Source organism: Protopterus annectens, chromosome 4.part0 (genome assembly GCF_019279795.1).
Source record: "Protopterus annectens isolate FY-2018-M chromosome 4.part0, PAN1.0, whole genome shotgun sequence".
NCBI lineage: Eukaryota > Metazoa > Chordata > Ceratodontiformes > Protopteridae > Protopterus > Protopterus annectens.
This window is the reverse complement of record NC_056733.1, coordinates 1,877,094,679-1,877,120,060: the sequence shown is the minus strand read 5'-3', so window position 1 is coordinate 1,877,120,060 and position 25,382 is coordinate 1,877,094,679. Positions and strand designations below refer to the sequence as shown.

At 37.1% G+C, this 25,382-nt stretch overlaps 1 protein-coding gene across 3 annotated transcripts in view; it reads right to left on the bottom strand.

Moving 5' to 3' along the window:
• Window positions 1-25,382, bottom strand: part of MRPL22 (mitochondrial ribosomal protein L22) — a 145,227-nt gene that overhangs the window by 100,651 nt on the left and 19,194 nt on the right. The window contains exon 2 of one of the 3 annotated variants that reach the window (XM_044069549.1): window positions 22,789-22,881. The exons of the other annotated variants lie outside the window; for them this stretch is intronic. The gene's annotated coding sequence lies outside the window, so the exon portion shown is untranslated. The remainder of the gene's footprint in view (window positions 1-22,788; window positions 22,882-25,382) is intronic. 3 annotated transcript variants of the gene reach the window in all.

Sequence of the window (25,382 nt, the reverse complement as noted above, 5' to 3'; positions counted from 1 at the left end):
AAAAATTGACAAAATATTAATATCTAATTTATTTGCTTATTGTTCATACCTCCCTTTGTCTATTTCACCTTGTATTTCTAACAACTCTTTATCCCACTCTTCCATTTCATTACTAGCTCATCTTTCCATTCTATCTTTAATATGCATTTTAAAGGAGTTCCACAGTAGGACTTTAATAACCTGACCATTATGATTCAAAGAAATTTCCTTACATCCTTTACTATATTAATACTTAGCCCATTACTATCAGATAAAGGACAAGGAATAGTTTTAAAATAAGTCACATTAAGCAAATCTATTGAGGCATAAATCCTATCAATTCTAGTTTGCTTCCCAGGTGCATAACGAGTGAAGAACAATGACTTATATTCTGCTTTGTACTAGTTAGTCAACTAAATTATTACTAATCCATCTATTTAGTGCTTTAGCTGATGCCTGTATTTTAGATTTCTTCTGTTCACTTGTGTCTTCTATACTAGGTACATAATTGGAATCCCATGCTAAAATTAAACTACACTTCCAATGACTTTGTAGTACGTTTAATGATCTTTAGCCACTCTTGCACCTATTCCAGGGATCCAGCAAAAATTGAAAGTACATAGAGTTTGCCATTATATTTACTAGAAATATATACATTCATTTGGGTTATTTAACAAATTCCATGACCTTAGGCAGTAAAGTAGATCTTCAAAGTACAGAAGTTCCTCTCCAATTTTTTGATAAAATAAGCAGATAACATTTCATAACCCAAGTTATTTAAATACTGTATATCTTTAGCTATCAAGTGAATCTTTTGCAAGAGCAAAATGTCTCTCTATTTAAATGTCACTAATGATTTCTTTTTGTTGCCATTATTTAATCCATTTGCATTAACAGGTAATAGATTAAAACTATCTACATTTTGTATTGAAAAAGATTTATTTCAAAAGATATACGACACAATTATCTGCCATATTAATTTAATTATACATACGATGCTAGTGCATTCCTCCAACACTATCTTAAAGCTTGTTTCAGCTACATATTGTACTTATTTTATTGCCTGCACTTCAACAAAGTTGTTTTTGTGTTTAAATTACCTGTTTAACTGTTGTAGGCTACACACTCAAGTGTGACAGCCATTTCTGTGCATCTAAAGTGTTTTTATGATTGTATCGGCTTTATTTTCTGAAAAAAACAAACAAAAAAAATACTTGTTTTCCCACCTTTCTAAGCTAGTATAGTCCAGTTTTCAGGTTAGTGCTGAAGTCAGGGCTGTGTTACAAGTTTCTGTGTTTGCCCATACCTTATTTGGATAGAAGGAAGTTTCTCTGTTCACCTGTGAGAGAGGGGGGCTTTGGGCAGCCTATCTGTCCCTGGAGGAGTGGTTTCTGCCCAGAAATTAGTAGTCTATTGGCCATTTTGGGCTAATTTCTCTCTCTTTCATTTCCCTGCTATAAAACCCACATTTGAGCGGTTTTGTGTGCCGGGCAGCGCCGGTTAGCTAGGGTATAACTATTCCCGGCTTCACAAAGTCTACTCTTCAATTCTTCCCTTGGAACTAGGCAAACTTTCAACGTAAGCACTCAAGCCATTCACTTCTCAGCCCAGCACTTGCTCAAAACTCCTAGCAAGCACTAATAAACCTTAGCACTAGAACCCCCCTATACTGCAGAGAAGGAGAAGGCTCTATATTCGACCTTACCAGCCAATCAGTAAAACAGTTCACTGCACCTATCCAGGCATGTCCAAAGGGCAGTTTCAGGTGTACTCTCCGGTCCAACTGGTGAATCTGGGCATTTTGAGGTAATGTTACAACTGCCTCATGAACACAGACAATCCTCCCCTCCTACCAACAAACACTAATACATGCAAGAAATGCAAATATACAGCCAAACTGGAGGCTAAGCTCTCTCAACCCAGTCAAGAGGAGAAGGAAACTAGTTGCATCACACCACCAGTCTCACATAGACCTATGAAACCAGCACTGGCAAAAAACACAAATACACGAAAACATACTCGGAGGCTCTAAATAAAAATCTGCAAAAGCAACAGAGATCTCCAAAGCAGACACCCAAGCAACCTCCACCCCCCAACACAAACCAGTGTGCCACGCAATCACAGCCCTTAAGGCAAAATAACATACCCAACACACTAGTAATAGGTGACTCTATAGTCAGGCACACTGACGTCCCACTCATTAGGCTGAACAGTTAGCTGCCTGTCGGGTGCCAGGATCCGCCACATAACACAAGCACTGAGGTCACTCCAGAACAAGTAAAAATACGACTCTGTCATAGTCTATGTTGGTGTGAATGACCTGAGCCATACCTCCCTGGACTACATGAAGAGAGACATGGAAGAGCTCTCTGATCACGTACCCCAGGCCAGTATGACCCTGACCTTGAGTAGCATCCTGCCCTCACCAAGAATGATACCATGGTATAAAGAAAAAATTACCATTTTCAACAATTGGCTAAGCTTCTGGTGTCATTCAAAGGGGATCCAGTATCGGTCAGCCTGGGATGACGACATGCTCGACAAGCCACGCTGCTTTGCTACAGACGGCTTGCACCTGTCATCCTTAGGCTTTTGAATACTAGCCAAGGCTCATGCCACCCCCATACTGCCTTTTTTTAGGCAAGGCTCAAAAGACAAACCCACCGCCGTAAATAGCACAAGTAACACAAAACTGAGGGTAATGCTGCTCAATGCCAGAAGTCTAAACTTCAAAATGTATGCACTCGAGGCACTCCTCAGTATAGAGGAAATCGATATATGTGCAGTAGCAGAAACCTGGTTTAAGGCTCCAGAGAGCACCCCAGCACTACCAGGCTACAACTCATACCATACATTTCGGCCACAAAACCCAGACCGAAATACAAAAGGTAGGGGCGTATCCATATTCATCAAGGATACCCACACCTCCAGGTTAGTGGCACACCACGATGCTTCAGAGATGATCCATGTGCAACAACGGGCAAAACTGCAATTCAAATTGTAGCTTGCTACAGATCATCCACCATGTCCCAGGACCCCCCATTCCACACTTCTGGAAACACTGGAAAACAAAGGTCCTACCAAACACCCCGATATTGGGTGACTTCAATTACCCAAACATTAACTGGGAGAATTACTCAAGTACTAACTCCCTTGCCCAACATTTCCTAAATTTATAAACTCAAAACACCCTGGATCAGCTGGTCAACACCCCCACTAGAGGTGACAACATACTGGACCTGGTCACCACCAACATGGGCGACCGGTGTTCCACACTGGAGGACAACCCCTCGCTGGTTAGATCTGACCATAAACTAATCATTCTGGATATCCACATTCCGCCCCCACCCCCGGTCAAAGAAACCTCCATGAAAAACTTTTCAAAAGTAAACTTCACGTTACTTAAGACCGAGGTGGAAAGTTTCAAAGCCCCCATGCTAAAGGATAACGCTGCCCAAGCTGCAAACTCCTTTACTAATGCACTCTACGGGCACCTGCAAGAATGCATGGATCGTACTATCCCATGCAAAACCAAGAGTCACTCCTCCAAGAAAAGGAAACCAGTCTGACGGACCCCTGCCATAAACAAGCTATACAATAGAAGGAGGAAACTAGTACAGAAAAGAGTAAAATCCCAAGAAGGCAAGACATCCCTGATCAATATCAGCAAGAAACTACGATCCCTCATAAAATCATCCAAGGATAGCTTTCGAAGAAAAATTGCCAAGGACTCCAAAGATAACCACAAGGCATTACTTAGCTAGGTCAAGAATCTAAATGGCAATTCTCAGATCTGCTCGGAGTTAGTGCAGAATGGCACAAAATACACTGAACTGACAGATATCGCCAACATCCTGGCAGACAGGTTCAGTGCAAACTTCACCCCTCTCTCACCCCCAAAAGGGCCCACAACCATACCAGAAGAATGTAGTGCCCCTTAAATCACAGACACTCAGGTTAAAACAGCCCTCTAAAAAGCCAAAAACACAGCATCAATGGGACCAGACAGTATCCCAGGCTGCATCCTACACGAGCTCAAAGATGAACTAACCCCTCACCTAAACACGCTGTTCAAACTTAGCCTCTCCACAGGCTACGTGCCCATAGAGTGGTGCACAGCAATGGTTATTCCGCTCCACAAAGGTGGAGCCACAGCAGACCCCGGGAAGTATCACCCTATAAGCCTGACAAGCTTCGTCTGCAAGGCTATGGAGCGCATCATCATGGATCTCATTAACAGAGACAGTGGGAACCTTCAAACACTGGACTCTACCCAGTACGGCTTTGTTAAGGGAAGATCATGCTTTCTAAACTTGGTGGACTTCTTTGAGACAGTTACCAAGGCTATAGAGGAGGGAATGGTGGTCCACACACCCTACCTAGACCTCGCAAAGGCCTTCGACACCATTCCCCATTCTGGTATTATAGACAAGCTCACCAGCCTGAACATAAACTCCTATGTCACGAGATGGGTTGCCAACTGGCTCACGGACAGAACCCACATGGTAAGAGTTGCGGGAGCTAGGTCTGACTCTAAACCGGTTACAAGTGGCGTTCCCCAGGGCTCAGTCCTAGGACCCCTCCTGTTCGGCATATACTTCTCAGAGGTACAGGCAAGAACAGGAGGTCTATGGCTGACCAAGTTCGCAGACGACTGCAAACAAGGGGCTATAACTGACTCTCCGGCTGACACAGACATCCTGGAAATGTGATACCTGGTGTCAAAACCATGGCCTCAAGCTAAATGCCAAAAAGTGCATAGTCATCCCCTTTGGAAAAAACAAGTACCCACAAACTACCACATAGGTGGTAGCCCCCTAAATATGGAAGACGTAATAAGGGATCTGGGGACTGAAGTAGATAGTAATCTTTCCTTTGATAATCACATTGTCAAAGTGGTTAGAAAATCCTTCTATGTGGCCCACCTTATCACAAAAGGGTTTGCATCCAGATCAAAAGAGGTCACTGTGCCCCTCTACGCATCACTCATCAGACCCATCATAGAGTACAACACCCCATTTGGGATGTACCTTACAAGACACCTGCAACAGCTGGAAAGACCACAGAAGTACCTCACCAAGAGGATCACCGGCCTCAAACAGATGCCCTATGCAGCTCGACTGAAGAAACTCCAGCTGTACTCGGTTGCATACCACCTACTCAAGAAGTGATCTATGCCTGACATACAAGGCCATGTCCAACCCAGAATTGATAGACATGCTCCACCTAAAGAAAACCATAGCCCCTCGATCCACACGCTCTAGGGATCTAAACCTCACCACAACAATAAATAGGACATGCTGGAGGGATAGATTCCTGTTCCAGAGACTTCCCATGCTCTGGAACAAGATTCCAATCTACATTAGGCAGAGCTTCTCGCTAACACTCTTCAAGAGAAACCTTGACGAATGGATGGGAAATAGAAAGTTTACTCTGGGGATCACTTCAATGGCTCTGCTGGACAGAGGCACAGGGAACTAATCTAAGGGGGCGGCGAAAGCCAACCCAATTCCGGCTAGGCTTATAAATGCCTTTGGGCAGATAGCCCAGTACCTATCTATGAACATTACACATTTTTTTAATTCTTCCCTTCTAAAAACGAACTCATCAATAACAAAAACAAAGACCAGTCTACAGCTATAAGTGCAGACATTGCTAATAAAACACAACCCACCATGGATACCAAAGTTCCTAGTTTGCCTATCTACTAGACAAACTACTACACTATCACTAATTACCAACACCTAAAAATTCATCAAAAAAACTAGCCAAAAGCTATCATAACTAACAAAACATTATTATATACAGATCAATAAATAAAAAAAAATTTTAGTTGTGCGGTCAGATGTAATTGACACGTACAGCGCTACGTTTACATCAAGTAGTTGGTAATGGCAGGATATTGCTTTAAATGCTAGCGCAATTCTGTGTCTTTGAACGTATTAATGAATAAGTCACATGGGTAGGTCGCTGTTTTCGCATTGGATTGGGGACTTATTTGAAATGTTTTTAAATCAGGTTTTGTAATGTTCATGTTTGTCTGATGAAGCGGGTGTAATGCCCGCGAAAGCGCTCACATCATTAAAACTTTTTAGCTCTGAACCGAATGGTTTGTGTTTTCTCTAAGTTGGAGTATCACTGTGGATCCAGTTTGGCTTTGTTTGGATAACGGAGTCCAATAGAGGACGGTCAGCGTGAATTACTTTGTTACTTTTTTCGCAGTTCTTTGGCTCAGCTCCTGGGGTGAATATACTTGTACTTTCTTCTTGTCTACGGTAGGGTGGTTTATACTTACATATATATATATATATATATATATATATATATATATATATATATATATATATATATATACACACACACATATATATATATATATATATATATATATATATATATATATATATATATATATATATATATATATATATATATATATATATATATATATACATATATATATATATATATATATATACACACACACACACACACACACACACACACACACACACACACACATATATATATACATACATACAGTATTCAAATTCTCCCCTCCTGGATTCAAACATATTGAAAAATCTACTTTTCCTTCTATGAAGATGGACATACTGATTCAGCAATAAAACACTAAAATTTCAGCTTTTTTATAAAATTAGTTATTTCAGATAGTCTTAATGAATCTAATAACATACAAGATGTAAAAAGCTTCAAAGTTCATATGACCAAGCTACAAATTTCAGCTTTCAGATTATTTTCAAATATTTTATATGATTTACTATGCAAATTATACAAGATCTACTACATTGACATTTCTGCCATACGCAGGTATAAGTAATAGAACTCTTTCTTAAAAGCAGTTTAAATATATTTTTTTCTGTCTTGTTTTCCCACTAGTATTCTACCTTATTTTATACATCTTGAATTTCTAAAATCTCCCATCAAAAAGCTCTTTAATCATCAGCTCTCTATTAAAGAGTATAGCAGGCATACATATTTAACTTTCTGCTATTGCTCTTCTACTAATCTTATATACATAGCCGGCCTTAGGCATAGGCCAACTAGGCGGGTGCCTAGGGCGCCGCTGTAGTAGGGGTGCTTTTCCAGTATTTATTTGGTGTAGGTAGACCAGGATGAGGGCACCAGATGGTGTGGTAAAGGGTGCCATGGAGCCCTTTTGCCTAGGGTACCAGTTGACCTAAGGCCGCTCCTGCTTATATATTAAAAATGTCATCCCTTGTGTATTTGCACATTATTCATAAAATGTTTACTTATTAATTCTAGTAAAACAAGCAATCTTGACCATATATATAAAATAATTCCTGCTTGTTTAATTTAAATGTGTTTTTAGCCATTGTGAACTGCTGCTCTGATCCAAGCTTTACATACTGACATCAGAATTTGACTACAGCAGAAGGGGCGTGGATAAGATGGCTAACAGAGCAGCAACTGATTAAAGCTCTATGACTGAAAACATTTCTCTGTCAGAAAATGTAATAAAAAAAAATAATAAAAATAATAAAAATTCGGAAATACTTGTTAGCTAATTGCACTCATTAATAGTCAAAGAAAAGATTTATAGCTTCAAGTTCTTAAAAAGCTGTAATTTTTCGGTCAGAATTTCAACTGCTTGGTTAAGAGAGAAGAGACTTCAACACGAATCACTCAAGAAATGGTACTTAGAATTCTTGTGTTAAAAAAAGACATCCAGTCACTAATATCAAGTAAACTGGATGTATTACTTAAAAACAGACAAACTGGAGGCCAAAGTAGAAAGTTTTAAAGAAGGGACTAGAAAGAGAGTGAACGTTTTAAAATTCTTACAAAACAAGAAGGGAGGGGCACAAATCAGCAGTATGGAAGAGACTTTAAATGATCGTGAAGGAATAACTGAATGCAAGTCTTGGACTGAATTTCTTTTAAAACAAAATAACTGGCTCATAGAAAAACTCAATGATTTAGAAAAAAGACAGAGACTAAATAACATTAGAATCTATGGTATACCTGAAAAGTATGAGGGAGACAATGCAATAAAACTTCTTAACTACCTGGCTACATAACATTAAATCTACCTGAAACTTTATCTTTTGGAATTGAAAGAGCATGTAGATCCCTGAGAGTACCTCCTAGGAAGGAAAACTCACCACCACTCTCAACTGTAGTCAAGTTCATAGGTAGGTACTAGGCTATTGGCCCTAGGGCTCATATAACCCTAGCCAAAAGGTACTCTGGCTTTCGCCACCCAAGAAAATAATTTCCCTATGCCACTGTCGAGCAGAGCCACAGAAGTGATCCCCGGGGTGAATTTCCTATCTTCTATCCAATCATCAAGATTCTTCTTGAAGAGTGCTGATGAGGAGCTTTGTTTGATATAGACAGGTAGTTTGTTCCAGAGTATGGGAAGTCTCTGGGACAGAAATCTGTCCCTCCAGCATGTTCTGTTTATTGTGATGACAAGGTTTAGGTCCCTAGAGCGTGTAGCTCGTAGGGATTGGGATTTCTTTAAGTGGAACATGTCCAAAAGCTCTGGGTTTGACATAGCTTTGTGTGTTAGGCAGAGATCGCCTCCAGGTAGGCGATATGCGGAGTAAAGCTGCAGTTTTTTTGACTGTCTGCGTAGGGCAACTGTTTGAGGCCGGTAATCCTCTGTGTGGTATTTCTGTGGCCTTTCCAGTTGTTGTAGATGTCTTGTGAGGTACATTCCAAAAGGGGCATTGTACTCTATAATGGGTCTAATGAGTGACGAGTAGAGGGGAACAATGACCTCTTTTTTCCTGGATGAGAAACCTTTTGTGATGAGGCGTGCCATGTAGAAGGATTTCCTGACTACTGTGGCAATGTGATTGTCAAAGGAGAGACCACTGTCCACCTGTGTACAAGGTCTTATCATACTTTCAGTGTTAAGTAGACTACCACCTATGTGGTAGTTCATGGGTACGGAGTTTTTACCAAAAGGGATGACGATGCACTTTTTGGCATTGAGCTTGAGGCCATGGCTTTGACACCAGGCATCTGTCTCAGCGAGGCCCTTTTGTAGAATGTCCACATCTTTTGGAGTTTTGATTATGGCTCCTAGTTTGCAGTCATCTGTGAACTTAGTTAGCCAAAGACCTTCTGTGTTAGCCTGTACTTCAGAAAAGTAGATACCAAACAGGAGAGGACCCAGGACTGAACCCTGTGGTACTCCACTTGTCACTGGATTTGGAGTCTTCTACTTTCACAGTGGCAACCCATCTTGTGACATAGGTTATTTATACCTAGTTTAGTGAGTTGATCTATAATTCCAGAGTGGGGGATGGTGTCGAAAGCCTTGGCGAGATCTAGATAGGCTGTGTGAACCACCTTACCCTCATCTACAGCTTTGGTGACTGCTTCAAAGAAGTCTATCAAGTTTAGGAGACATGCTCTGCCTTTTACAAACTCGAACTGGGTGGGGTCCTGAGTTTGGAGATTACCAATGTCATTGTTTATAAGTTCCATGATGATACGTTCCACAGCCTTACAGACCAGGCTCATCAGGCTAATGGGACAGTAGTTTCCGGGGTCCGTGGGGGCTCCCCCTTTGTGGAGTGGGATAATCGTCGTTGTGCACCATTCTGTAGGTTTAGAAAAATATCAAACATTAAAAGCAGCATGATCCATATTAAAGTAGGTGAACATGTAATCAGATTTGTCAAATGATTATTCCAGTAAGTAATGAATAAAAGCAAATCCTGTTTACCACTGATCAAGGAACTTAAAAAGAGCAATATTAAAGCCACTATGGTGTTTCCTGCAAAGATCAAAATTATTGATTTCTGAAGAAACCAAAATATTTAATATTTTGGAGGAGGCATCCACTTTTGTTAACAGCAAAAAACTACTGAGGAAATGGAGTTAAACACTATATCCCTGAAGAAACAGAGTAAACTGAATTTTTGGAAAACTGCTTCTAAAACTAAAAAGCCTAAAGAACAAGTGACTCTCATTCTCTGATTGGAGGACTATCATTTTCTGAAACAAACGTTTTACATTTTAAGTAAAAAGTTTGTAGTGGACTTTAAGCTTCAAAACGTGTGCACATATGTATATTTAAAAATAAAACATTTTTCATGAAGGGGAATATAAAGGGTTAATTTCACTGTTTTACTATATTTACAGTGAAAGACATATATATATTTCATGTTTGTAAACGTTAAACAAATACTTATTATAAAAGAATGTTATTAATATAAGCAACAGAACTGGTACTTTTAAAGTCTATTCAAGTTAAGAATTTTATTTTATTTGTTCAACATTGCTTAGTATGTGCTGGTGATTGTGTTTTCCTTGTTTCTGTGCAGCACATTCCTTTCACAGGTCATTTACTAAACAACTGAAACTTAGAAAGAAAACTTGAGAACAAAAGAATGATAGATTCTTCAGAATGTTTAATTTTTCCCATCTTGAGCTTTCCTGAAGATGATCTAGGTCAAAGTTCATCACTGAAGGCTGTGAAAGAAAATAACTTTTTTTTTTTCCTCTCAAGTATATATGTGAGAAATCTATGCAAAATAACACATCTTTTCCTAGAAGTGAAGAATTGGTAAGATAAAAGCCACAGTAACGTTTAATACTGAGATGTAGTAAAATATAATTTGCTTACATTTTACATGTTAATAGCTTATGCTGTAGTGTTACTAACGTGAACTATACACATTAACTGTACATGTTAACTGAAAGAAGTAAAGTTAGATATTTGTTACAACTTAAAAGAGCTAAGAAGAATTTGAAACTTAGAGGAAAGTAGCAACTGCTGTGTGCTGCGAGTTGTAATTTTCACATGCTGTAGTCCAATATTTCTGATGTCAGCATGTAAATCTTAGATCAGAACAGCAGTTCACAATGGCTAAAAACACACATTCAAATTAAATAAGAATTATTTTATATACAATCAAGAATGCTTGTTAAAGAGAGTAAACATCTTATAAATAACATGCATATGCACAAGTAATGCAATATCTACTATGCAAGATTAATAAAATAGCTGTATCGGTAAATTAAGAAAATGTGTACACATTCTTTAATCTTTAATACAGAGCTGATGATTAAATAGATTTTAGAAATACAAGATAATATAGAATAAGGTAGAATACTAGTGGGAAAATAAGACAGAAAAATATACTTACATAAACTGCATTTAAGAAAGACGTGTACGCACATATCTGCATATGGCAGAAGTGGGAATGTACAAGATCTCATATAATTTACATAGAAAATTATACAAAATATTTGAAAATAATCTGAAAGCTACAATCTGAAGCTTGGTCATGTGAACTTTGAAGCGGTTTTAAATGCTGTATGTTATTAAATTCACTAAAACTAAGTGAAATAAGTTTCGGCTTTGACTTACGAAATGGATGAAGTGTTTTACTGCTGAATCTATATATCCATTTTGAAAGAAAGTAAATTAGATGTTTCAATATGTTTGAATCCAGGAAAGGAGAATGGGATCTAAACTGAACAGTTTATAACTAAAAACAATACAGACTGCAATTTTTTTCCGACGCCACAGAAATAGTAAAACATTCTCTCCAACCTCAGTAATGTACATATTTTTATGAAGCAGTTTAATAAACTAACAGATTTTTAAATATTTTGATATTTGATGTGTTAAGTGATACAGAAATCTGAGATATAGACACTTTCACTTTAAAAGCCAATTCAGATATTTTTGTTGGAGCTATAAAATGCGTCTTTTGACATTATACATATGTATATATATTTACATGGATCTCTCTGTTGTATTACAGTTTAGTATGATAAGATTACCTGTGACCTGTAAGTTTACAGAGGTCTTTTATTTCTTCAGGTCCCACTCTGTTATTCTTATTTACTTATAAATCTAGTTTTAATAATGATGAATGAGTGAATACTTCAGGAATACTAAATGGGTAATTTATACTACTATTACATAAACAGGTATGTAGTATACTACTTCTTGGATTATTTAATACTTATGATTAAAAGAAGAGGATTATCAAACTTTTATCTAGTAATGGGGGATCAGTTTTAAATAAATAACTAAATTAATAGCTTCTTATTATTCTGACCAGTATATAATATATTATCAGCAAGTCATGGTAGCTTTTGGTGAGTTTTTTTATGAATTTTTAGGTTTTGCTAGGTAGAGCAATAGTATAGTAGTTTGACTATTCGATAGGCAAACTAATAACTTTAGTATCCATGGTAGATTGTGTTTTATTAGCAACATATACAGTTACATTTGTGGACTTATTTTTGTTTTTCTTATTTTGAGTAGTTTAGTTTCTAGAAAGGAAGAATTCAAAAAATCTGGAATGTTAAGATATTGTTAGAGGAATGCATTAGTGTCTTATATACAATTAAATAAATATGGTGGATAAATGTGTTGTATCTTTTAAAATAAATCTTTTTAAATACACAGCATGGACAGTTGCATTATCTATTAATGTAAATGGACTAAATATGTCAACAAAATGAAATCAATAATGAAACATCAACAATTAAATAGAGGAGACATTCTTGCAAGAGACTCACTTGACAGACAAAGATATAAAATATTTAAATAACAGGTTATGATATGTTATCTGTGTTAATTTGTGTTAATTAACAAAAAGAGGAGAGAAACTGCTATACTTTGGAGAAAATCCACTGTAATGTCTAAGGTCATGGAATCCATTAATGATCTCAAAGGAATGTACACATTTGTGACACAGAGTATAAGTGCAGTGAGCTCCTGGTCAGAGTGCAGGATAATCACAAGAGAAAGTCTGGCTTAGGAGAAGGATGGCGTATAAGCCACTGAATAATTATCTGAGTCATGTCTACAACATGGAATAAATCCACAGGGAAGGCCTGCATGAGGAAACCTGCACTCACTACTGTTGGCTGAACTTTTCAGGAGCTGTGTAATGCAGTAGATGTCATCATTGTGGGTTATTGGCTGACATCCTGATGGAGGTGGCTACCACACTATTTGAGCATCTTGAAGATGTTGAAGATGAACAGACCACCTGAGCCATCAGTTTAGAGTGCACCATCATTAATCATCCTGCCCAGCTGTCCAACCTGCCTGTATTGTCCTCCAGTGGGAGACTGCCCTGTCGCTGCTGACCAACGTCCTTCACCCACCATATCTTCTACTGTCCATTACCTAAACTGAGGAATTGAACCTTAACCTCCCTGTGCAACAGTCCCTCTAAGAAGAGAAATAAAACAAAAGAAAGTATGTGTTCCTAATACAACTGACTGTACTAAATCTAAATCTGTTTAGATACTCCAGTTTTTTTTATGTACACTCCCTAGCTAGGTCGACCAGCAGCCAAAACCTTTACTTAACTTCTTGCATACCCTCTCCTCTTGTGTCCTCTGTTCTTTAAACATAAATCCTCTCCCCCTTGTACTTTCCCAGACCTACTACCTTCCATAAGAAGCTATTCTTTACTACATAAAATTTTGTCCACTAGGTGGCGCCCTTCTCCTCGTCTTACCCCACTGACTCAAAACACATCCCTTAGACTTGCAGTTTTTATATAAATTGTAGAACTGCTGCCCCTACATCTTTTTCTTTCATTCTACCTGTACTCTAATTCACTTATTTTTCCCTGTCTACTATCCCTACTACCTAGGCCTTTACCTTCTACCCATCCCCAAACTTACTTTATCAATTCAGCTCTCCACCGATAGTTTTTCCTTGGGCTCTCTCTTTCAGTGGCTCTACCCGCTCCGTTCGCCCTCCGGGCTCACTCCACTCCCCTACCCTACCCCCAAATCCTACCCACCCCCAGTGCATTTACCTTTATAGTCACTTGAATCTCCTCCCCATTTCCCCTCAGCCTATCCCATTTCTTTGCCCCTCCTCCTCCTAGCTGCAATTCAATTGGTTACCCCTCCCCCTCTCTATCCCTTACCTGACTGCACTCTTACATATACTTCTCTTCCTTACATCTCCAAACTCTCTCCCATTTACTCTGCCTCCTCATCTAAAATCTATCCTACTCTATTTAACCAGGACTATTCCACTTCAACTCACCTCCTCTACATGCATTTTCCTCCTAATAACTCTCTATAATGCAACCTCCTATTACTCTACCAAACTACCCCCTCATTCTCCCTCCCCCACCCTTTGACACTCCACTTTTATTTAATATCCCCCTCCCTACTTCAACCAAACCCATGTCATTACTTTAAATTAAAACTCCTTACAGTTTCTTTAAAACCTCTTGCTACCAAATCAAAACTGCATCTCCCTCTCCCTCTTCTTGGCTTGCTCTAGCAGGTGACATCCACCCCAACCCTGGGCCCACATCCAGTAATAATCTCTCTCCCACTACCTCTTCTATTAGAAATAGCCATAAAAACCTCAAGATCATTACCATTAACACCCAGAGTATAAATAACAAAATAAACTTCCATGCTGGCTAAATCACACTGTACCTGACATAGTAGCAGTCACAGAAACATGGCTAAAACCACACATTACCAACTCTGAGATTATACCACCTGGCTTCCAAGCTCTTCGATTCAACCGCCATAACAAAAAGGGAGGAGGAGGAGTAGCCTTAATCTAAAACTGCCTGCTGAATCTCTGCCCTTACCAGAATCCCATTTTTCAGTTTAATAATGCCAAACTAATCATAGGAATCCTCAAAATGAACAACTTTAAAAGTATCTGTATTATAGCCATCTGTATTCCTCCTTGTGACAACACTTGCCCCTAGAGAATATTCTCTTATGGGCTTCAAACAACATCGAACTTGAGACTTACATTCTAGGTGATGTCAACATAGACAGGAATAAAATTAATAACAATACACCCCACTATCAATCTTTATAATTTTACTCAACTAATAAACGAGATTACCAGACCTAAAAAAACAACCCCCAGGGTCCATCCTGGACTGGATCTTAGTCAGCCACCCTAATAAGATCTCTGACTCTGGTATACTACCTCACTCAATAAGTGATCATCTTCCAGCCTTTATTCACCGAGCTGCCCAACATCTCCCTCACAAACACCAATATGCCCACACTCGTAACCTCACTAACTTCAACCCTTCTATATTTTCTGAAACCCTTAAACTAACAAATTGGGATATCCTAAAAACTCTTCCTCTAGATGAAGCCTTAAAAGTCTTCAATACTATCTTCCTTGGAATCCTAAACTCCCAAGCCCCACCTCGAACAAAACAAATAAAATACAACTCTGCCCCTTGGCTAACCAAGGACACTAAAACTGTCATGCTACAAAGGGACAAAACATGGAAACTCTACAACAAAAACAAACACCCAGCTACACTCCCTCAATTTAAGCAACTCCGCAATCTAACCAAAAAACTTATCACAAAAGATAAAAAAATCGTACTACACCAAACTACAGTCTACCTCTCAAAAAATCCCCAAAAATTCTGGAATTCCATCAACTCCCTTTTACACCCTGGTACTAAATCCAATCCCTGTCCCGACAATAAGACCGACACAGAAATAGCAACCCTTTTTAACTCCTTTACCAACTCTATAGCTGAACTTACTAAAACCTTCTCCAAATCCACCCCCCCTACGCCTAAGCCCACTTCCTCCTCCTCTCCCCATTCCTGCTCCCCATTCCTGCTCCCCTAAACCCCTCCCACTTTTTATCTAAAACCTGTCTCAACCACCTGTATCAAAAAACTTCTTTCCAAACTCAATCCATACTCCAATGCCCCCGACAATATCCCTTCACTCTTTCTCAAGCTCGCTGCTGATGGTATCGTCATACCCATCAGCATTCTCATCAACAGATCCATCCAGGAATCTTATGTTCTCAAACTATGGCGAGCTGCCTACATCCTGCCCCTTCATAAAGGAGGCAAAAATAATAGCATTTCTAATTTCCGCCCAATAGCCATTTTTTCCTCAATTTCAAAAGTCCTTGAAAAATGTATCCACCTGCAACTCATGCCCCATCTCCTCAATAACCAACTCCTCACCCCTACTCAACAAGGTTTCCGTCCTGGCCACAGTACATAACTGCTCTCCTCTCTTTCTTAGAGATTGTCAACCTTGCCCGTGACTCTTGAGATATTGTCTCTACTGTCCTTCTCGACATTTCCAAGGCATTTGACACTGTATCCCACACACACCTTCTTAATCACCTTTCTAACCTCAATTTCTCCCTAGATTCCCTTTCTTGGTTCAAAAGTTATGTCTCAGATAGATCCCAAGCTGTGAAATGGCAAACTGGTACCTCTACCTTCCTTTCTATCCCATACCGGAGTTCCACAGGGTTCTATTCTCGGACCAATGCTCTTTAATGTCTTCATCAATGATTTTCACTCTGCAATTCCAAACTCTCAAATAGTGCAATATGCAGATGCCTCCACTTTAGTCTGCTCAGCCTCTAGCCTTCCCAAGCTCCAGGCCAAGACCCAATTGGCCTTCACAACTACAGAAAATTGGATGCTTCAAAACCATCTCTCCCTTAATGCCAATAAATCCCATATCATTCTTTTCTCCCCCTCAAAAGCCCTCCCACTTGAAGCACGCTTCCAAGATCACCAGCCTCACCCACTCAATAGAAGTTGTTACTTGTGCCAAACTACTTGGTGTTACCATTGATGAACACCTGAAATTTAATACTAATATTCAACTAAACATAAAAAAAAAACATCAGAAGCTCGGTATGCTTTATAGAAACGCTCCCTTTCTATCATTAGCTACAAGACAAACCCTCGCCTCCACCTTCCTTCTACCTTCTCTATTGTACGGTGTTCCTCTTCTATCTCCTCAAAACTAGAAAGTTGCTACAACAAAATCACCAAATTCGCTACTAACTCTACTCATTCTACACACCATTGCATCTCCCTCCATAGTCTTCAGTGGCTACAACTCCCTAATCATCTTGACTACCTCCAACTTACTACTGCCCACAAACTAATTTTAAACCCACTGCTTGCCCTGCACTAACTAATATCTTGCCTTTCTACACTCCTCTCAGGCCCCTAAGATCAGCCCACCAAAATCTTCTTTCAGTGCACAAACCTAAACGACCCCCTGGCCACCTACTACTTTCTTATACTATAGCAAAAAATTGCTAAGAATCACTACAAGCCCAGAACAATTCAAATCTCTTCTCCATTCTCACCTCTCCCAAAACTGGAAATGTAATTGTATACTTCCTACCTAAATCCTATTATGTCCCCTTTTCATTATTCTCCCTCCTGCCCCTCTTCTTCCAACTCTTTCTTCAGCTCCCCACCCTCAGCTTCTTTATCATTTTCCCCCTGTATAAACTTTATGTAAATACTCTTTATATCTTCACTTCCCTACTGCCTATAATGCCTCTTCTTGCAACTGTATCTTTGACCACAACCGTAAAATGCATGTTTGACCACAAACATAAAATTAATCTTAGTCTAATTGTTCTTTTTCCTCCTCCTGGCATTTCTCCTCCTTTATTTCTTTGCACCACCTCTTTCCAACACTTCTCTTCTGATTTACTTCTTTTGCATTTCAAATGTATGTGCATTTCTTTCTGTGCGAACAATACAATTGTATAAACATTTTGTTTTTTACTTATTTGTAAATTGTTTAAGTGTGCAATGTGCTTGTAATATGGAGCTTTTCTTCCCGGGCCTCCACTGAAAACAGGCTTTCGGGTCCAGTGAACATCCCCGGTTATCAAACTGGAAATAAATAAATTTGTAAAAATTAAATATAATGGCAAACTCTATACACTAGTTAATTTTTACTGGATACCTGGGATAGGTGCAAGAGTGGCTAAAGATCACTTAAACTTAAGTCACTGAAAGGGTAGTTTAATTTTAGCATGGGGATTTTAACTGCATATCTAGTATAGAAGACACAAGTGAACAGAATAAAGCTAAAATACTGGCATCAGCTAAAGCACTACAGAGGGATTAATAATTTAGTTGACTTATTAGTAAAAGCAGAAAAGTCTGTGTTTTTCACTCATTATTCTTATGGGCATGGGACACAAACTAGAATTGATAGGATTTATGCCTCTATAAAATGTACCGCTGTGGTGCAGCGGTTACCATGGTCATCTCACACCAAAAATTTTTCAGTTAGGGTACCTTCTGTGTGGAGTCTGCATGTCCTCCCTGCAGATGCATGACTTTCCTCTGGGTGCTCCGGTTTCCTCCCACACTTCAAAGACATGCAGTAGATGGACTGGACACTCTAAATTGGCTGTAGGTGATTATCCCAGTGAGTGGTACAGATGAATTATCACAGCAGGGCTAGCTACCCGGCAGTGTAAACCTTGGCTCAAGATGATTGCCACCGTTTAGTGACACCCCGACCCCATATACAAAATGGGAAAAAAGGGGTTGAGGATGGATGGAAGTTTACTTAATAAAGCAAATGGTTTTAAAACTATTCCTTGCTCTTTATCTGATCATAATACTAAGTATTAATATAGTAATGTAAATAAGAAAATTTCAGATTTATAGAATCCCAGTATATATGATGAAATTAAAAAAGAGTTTAAGAGTTACCTTGAGAACAAATCGAGATTTATTTTATATTTGAACGATAACGGTTAGGTTAGTAAAGTCATATTATGAGACTCCTTAAAAATGCATATTAAAGACAGAATGGGAAGATGGGCTAGTAATAAAATGAAAGTGTGTGTTAAAGAGTTGTTAGAAATTCAAGATGAAATACACAAAGTGAAGTTTAAACAACAAACAGACATTAGATAATATTGAAGTCATTACAAATAATGACAAAATATCAGTTTTAACACACAAAGTGGAGATAGCTTTAGAAAAAAATAAAATTGCACAGTTATGTGCTGACTTCCAAAAATCTACATAGATTAGTTAATAAAAATAAGATGTTAAGCAAAAAGGCAAAAATCCATCAAATATCCAAAATCCTCACACTAGTAATCTTACTTCACCTATAGAGGAAATGCTTAATATTTTTAAAAAAATTCCATGAGGATCTTAACAAAGATAAAAATAATAATCTTGGTGAGTACAAAATTGACAATTAAAGAAAAATACTACCAATACACTTAATGACCAACAAATATCTCGGTTGGGGCAAACTTATTACCTTGACAGAAGCTTAAAAAAAGAAGGTAAAAATGGTAAAGTCCCACAGTTAGATGGTTTAAGTATTGAATCATAAAGTTTGTTTCCATTAAATATTTCAGAATTAGAGTGACGTTTTCAAGATAATTCAGAGTGACAAAAATAATTCTTCCCTCATGAAAATGTTCAGTAATCTCACCTAAACTTAAACAAGGAAAGGATAATAAGTTAGTCTCTTCAAATAAATCTATTTGATTATTAAAATAGTTACTTCCATTTTTGCCACAAGATAAAGAGATATAGTAGATAGATTAATAAAGATCAAACAGGATTTATATTAAAAAAGTTTAGCTTACAATAATATAAAAAGGGTAGTAACTATCTTTGATTTAATGAAAGGAATGAACAAGAAGTTGGTCCTAATTAACTTAGATATCAAGAGAGCTTTTGATTCTGTAGATTGGAACTTCTTAGTTTATAACTTTAGAAGAGTCTGCATTTCCAGAACAGTGCATTGGAAAATTAAAAAAAAAAAAGAAAACTTGCATGGAGACTCCAAAGCATATGTCAAAATTGAATCTTACATTTTTCAAGGATTCACTTTAAAAAAATGGCTTAAAACAAGGGTGCCCCTTGTCCCCTTTCCTACTTGCATTAGTTATCGAACCCTTAGCTAACAGTATAAGAAGCAATGGAAAAAAAATGATGGATTCTCAATTAATAGAGACTGTCAATCTAAAATACAGCTTTCTGCAGATGATACTTTCCTAACCGTAGGAGATTTAAATTATTCAATCGAAGAAACAGATAAGGAAACTGAAGTTTCAAGAAGTACCGCTGCTGAAATTTAATAATAAAACAAACTCTGGTGTTAAATCAGTTACTAGATAGAAAGTTTAAATGTAAATATAATAATTAGGAAGGAAAAAAACAAAACATTTAGGAATAAAAATCTATCCAAATGCGAGTAACATTATTTATAATCATTTTGAAAAAGCAACTGAAGTGTTACTTCTTATTAATAACATTGAATGATTTTTTTAACTTTTGAAGATAGGTTGGCACTTATTAAAATGATTATATTGCCCAAGATTACATATACATACAGATTTTATATATATATATATATATATATATATATATATATATATATATATAAAGTTTATTCAACAGCTTTCATACCTGACAAAAAATGTTAACTTCATTCTTATAGTATCCTAAAAAGCTGAGAACTGCTTAAAGAAATCATATAAGACTTTGGGAGTATGGTGGTATTAGCTTGCCAGATGTAGAATCTTATTCTATTGCTGCAAGTTGTAACTCTATTATACTCCGGATAGACTCAACTTACAGTAGTCAATGGAAAACCATCCAGGAGCAGATTATGCTAAATTCTTATCTGTTTATTAAAGATGATAAATTATAAATATGTAATAATCCTTTCATCCGGTTAAGAAAATTTACCTTAGAAGGAAATTCATTTCACTCTGACTCTACATATATGAAATCAATTCTTAAAACAGATAAGAAATATGTTTTTAAAACTTCATTAATGGAAATTTTGGTGTTTTCCCTTTGCACATACCTCTAGATTTAAGAAAACTCAGAACATTAAAATGAATTTACTAAAAAGGAATGGATTAGTATTATGGTCTGATTGCTTTATAAAAGGAAAAGCTAAGTCCCACAACTGTTAATGAAAGAATATTGGATGAATCTGCTAACCAATTATTATTCATCAGTAAGACATTAAATGAATTTGTGGATAATACAAGTTAAAGAAGACCAGAACATTATCCCCCATTATATAAATATATGAATGCTGTTACTGATGGTAGATTGACATAGGTTCATAGATGTGTACTAGGCTAATGGCCCTGGAGCCTTTATCGCCTAGCCCATAGAAGTGCCCTGGCACTGTTCCGCCTGTTAGTTCCCAGTGCTTCTATCAAGTAGAGCCACTGGAGTAATCCCTGGGGTGAGCTTTCTATTTCCCTTACACTCATCAAGATTTCTCTTGAAGAGGGCCAGTGAGGTGTTCTGCTTGACATATATGAGAAGTCTATTCCAGAGCATGGGCAGTCTCTGGGTTATGAACCTGTCCCTCCAGCATGTTCTGTTGATTGTGGTAATGAGGTTGAGGTATCTGCAGCATGTGGTGTGGAGGGACTGGGATTTCTTTAGATGTAGCATTTCTAACAGAGCTGGGTCAGACATGGCTTTGTAAGTCAAGCAGAGATCGCCTCTTAGTAGATGATATGAGACAGAGAATTGCTGGAGTTTTTTTTTGAGTCTGTCCATGTACAACATGTTGTTTAAGGCCTAGGATCCTCTCCGTGAGGTACTTTTGTGGCCTTTCCAGCTGCTGCATGCGCCTAGTGAGGTACATGCCAAATTGGGCATTATACTCGATGATTGGCCTAATGAGGGAAGAGTAGAGAGAGATGACCCCATTCTTCCTGGATGCAAAACCCTTGGTAATGAGATGTGCCACACAGAAGGACTTTCTGACCACAGTGGCAATATGGTGGTCGAAGGAGAGGTCGCTGTCAACCTGTGTCCCCAGATCTCCTATTACACCTTCAGTGTTCAGTAGGCTCCCATCAATGTGGTAATTAGTAGGAACCAAGTTTTTCCCACAGGGGATGATGAAGCAGTTTTTGGTATCAAAAGCCAAGCTATACAAATTAATTATAAATAATAATAATAATAATTTAAATGCAAAATTCTGGAACCTTTTAAAACAGTAGTGGATTGAGTGACTCAGTAGATGGTAAGAATACAACTTCGATCAGTTAGTCAAACTTCCTCAAGTTTATACTAGAAAGCTTTTATGTGGAAATATATACACATAGAATGTTTGTAATTCCCTATAAAATCTCTCAGATTAGTAAAATTACTTCTTCAGTTTGTTGGAGCTGTAGCAAAGATGTAGAAGCCGACTGGATACCAATGTTTATGGAGTGTGAAAAATTAAATGTATATTGGGAAGAGATAAGTATGTTTTTAAGGGTTATGGTCTGATCATTTTTTCTTTAACTAGATCAGTAATACTAATGAATATTCCACTTTCTGTATCTGTAAAAGCCAAAGATAAAAAAAATGATTTGGACTGCCTTGGCAGTGGCTAGAAAAGATATTACAAAAAACTGGAAACCGAACTTAAAATTAAAAATTCTTTGAATGTAGGAATTAACAACAATATTAAGTAAAACTGTAAAATAAGTGATCAGACTGAGATCTATACATCATATTAAGACTTACAGTGGTTGAGATTACCTTGAAATGTTGCTATTGAAATATAGTGATTCTTAGTGTGTTAATTGTATAAGATTACCTTGGAAGACTCAATGTATTCCTATCACTGTATAACAATATGTGAAGTTGAATTTCTTCCTTTCTGTGTATACATTGTAAATATGTTAAATTAACAAAAATGTTCTTAAAAAAAAGGAATCCGACTATAGCATGTGAAAATGACAACTCACAGCACACAGCAGCTGTTAATTTCCGCTGTTTCTCATTCCTCTTTATTTTAAGCTGTTATAATCAATAACAAAACATCTAACTTTACTTTTTTTTCAATTATATACAGTTAACATTTATAGTTAGTTAGTAACACTACATCATAAGCTATTAATATGCAAAATATAAGCAAATTATGTATTATAACATCTAAACATTAATATAGCTTCTGTCTTACCAATTCTTCATTTCTCAGAAAAGAAAAATGGTGTAAATTTGAGGAGATTTCTCACATACATACCTGAAAGAGTTATTTTCTTTTTCATAGCCATCAATGATGGACTTTGATCTAGAGTTTCTTCAGGGTGGCTCAGGGCAGGAAGAATCCAGCATTCTGACAGAAAAGAAAATTTTTTTTTATTCTCAAGCTTTCTCCAAGTTTACTTGTTTTATAAATAACATGCGAAAGGAATGCCTTACATAGGGACAAAGAAAACAAAACCACCACCACTTTTAACACTTTTAATTAGCATACTTCTTGGATCTGACATTCAGTTAACCCAGCAATGCACATACTAAGCAAAGTCGAATAAACTAAAATTCTTAACTTATATAGTCTTAGAATTATCAACTTTATTTCTTATAATTTAATGCCATTCTCAAACATTTAGAAATACACTTAATAGTTAAAAGAAATATACCAATTCTTTCACAGTAAATATAACAAAACTATAAAACTGGACATTTATATTCCTCATCATGAAAAATGTTTTAGCTTAAAATATAAATACATACTTACATATGTTTTGAAGCTTAAAGTCTGGTACAAACCTTTTACTTGAAGGATACATCTACTGGCCTGCAGTCAGAGAATGAAAGTCACTCGTTTACAGGCTTTTTAATTTTAGAAGCAGTACCCCAGGACTTCAACTCACTCTGGCTTTTCAGCGATACTGTTCCACTCAATTTCTTCAGTATTATTAAGAATTTTATTGATAGTAACAAAAGTGGATGCCTCCTCCAGTGTGATAAATATTTTGGTTTCTCAAGAAAGAAATAATTTGAGCTTTCCAAGACACACCAAAGTGGAGCTAATATTGTACCTTTTAAGTTCATTGATCAGTGGTAAACAGGATTTTCTTTTACTTGTTACCTCACCAGAATAATCATTGTCAAACCTGACTACATGTTCACCTATTTTAAAAGGTGAGCTGGACCATGCTGTTTTTTAATATTTGACATTTTTTTTCTAAGCCAGACAATGAGCTCAACTATAATTGAACATGGTGGTGAGTTTCCCTTCTTTGAAGGTGCTCTCAGTTATCTACATGCAATTTCAATTCCAAAAATAAAGTTTCAGGTAGATTTAATGTTTTATGTAGTCAGACAGTTAAGTTTAGTATATTGCCTCCCACATAATTCTCAGGTATACCATAAATTCTACTGCAATTTCATCTCAATCTATTTTATAAATTAAGGTTTTCTATGAGCCAATTATTTTGTTTTAAAAGAAATTCAGTCCAAGACTGAACTTCAGGTATTCTTCCTTCATGATCATTTAAAGTTTCTTCCATACTGTTTATTTGTACACTCTGTTGTTTCATAAGTATTTCTAAGTGTTGCATCTTCTTTCTGGTCTCTTCTGATATTCAGTTTGTCTATTTTAAGCAATAAATCCTGGATACTAGATATTAGCGACTATGTCTTTTTAACACAAGTATCACAAATATCACTTTTTGAGTGACTCGAAGTACCTTCTCTCTTAACCAAGCAGTTGAAATTCTGACAGAAAAATTACAGCTATTGAAGAACGTGAAGCTATAAATCTTGAAAGGTTTTTAGTCACAGAGCTTTCACCAGTTGCTGCTCTCAGTTAGCCATCTTCGCCACACCCCCTCGTGTAATAGAATTCTTATCTTTTACAGATTTGTATCTACAGATTAATTTTGACACTGCACAATTAAATGTTTATTCTTTCACAAATCTAAGTATATTGGTCACTAGAATGTATATAATTATTTATATGTATTTCATACCTATATTTTAGAAGTGTATTTAATGTTTGTATTAGCAGTAAGTATTTAATAATTGGAGTTGTGTGGTTTAGTGTACAAGGAATGACTGCTGTCCCTTGGCAGGTGTATTCTGTGATCATATGGCTGTTACCGATGTGTTCAAAATGTTTTTTTTGTATTCTGATGAAGTCCATGTTAATATGCAGAAAGAAAGAGCTAAATTGTTTACACAGTACAATGTGATTTAAGCTTAGTATTGGTTTTAGCTTTCACTTTTATTAGCAGTTGGAGTCTGATTAATAATACAAGTACACCTATGGTTCCAGAAAATAAAACAAACCATTGCATCCATTTTCCATTAAAAAAACCCATCTGTATATAATTCATAAAGTTAACAATCATCATTCACTTCAAGATTACACAAGTCAATCAAGCACTTTTACTCCTCCTCCTCCTCCTAAACATTATTCTACAAGTGCTGTTCCCATTACTTTCATTTATTTTTGGGGTTTTAGACCCCATCATAGTACCACCACTGCCCTTCTCTCCTTTATAGATACTATCAACAAAAATCGAGACAACCATTCTCTCTCCTCCGCTCTTTTCATTGATCTCTCAAAAGCTTTCGACATGGTTAACCACTCTCTCTTAATCAATATTCTCGAATCTCTTCCTTGTGATAAACTAGCCACAAATTGGTTTAAATCTTACCTTAACAGACAACAAGCAGTAATTTGGGAAAATCACATCTCTTCTCTCTTGCCCATTTCCATCGGAGTTCCCCAGGGCTCCATTCTAGGTCCACTTCTGTTCACCCTCTTTATAAACGATCTTCAGACTGCTATACCACAAGCTACCTGCATACAATATGCAGATGATT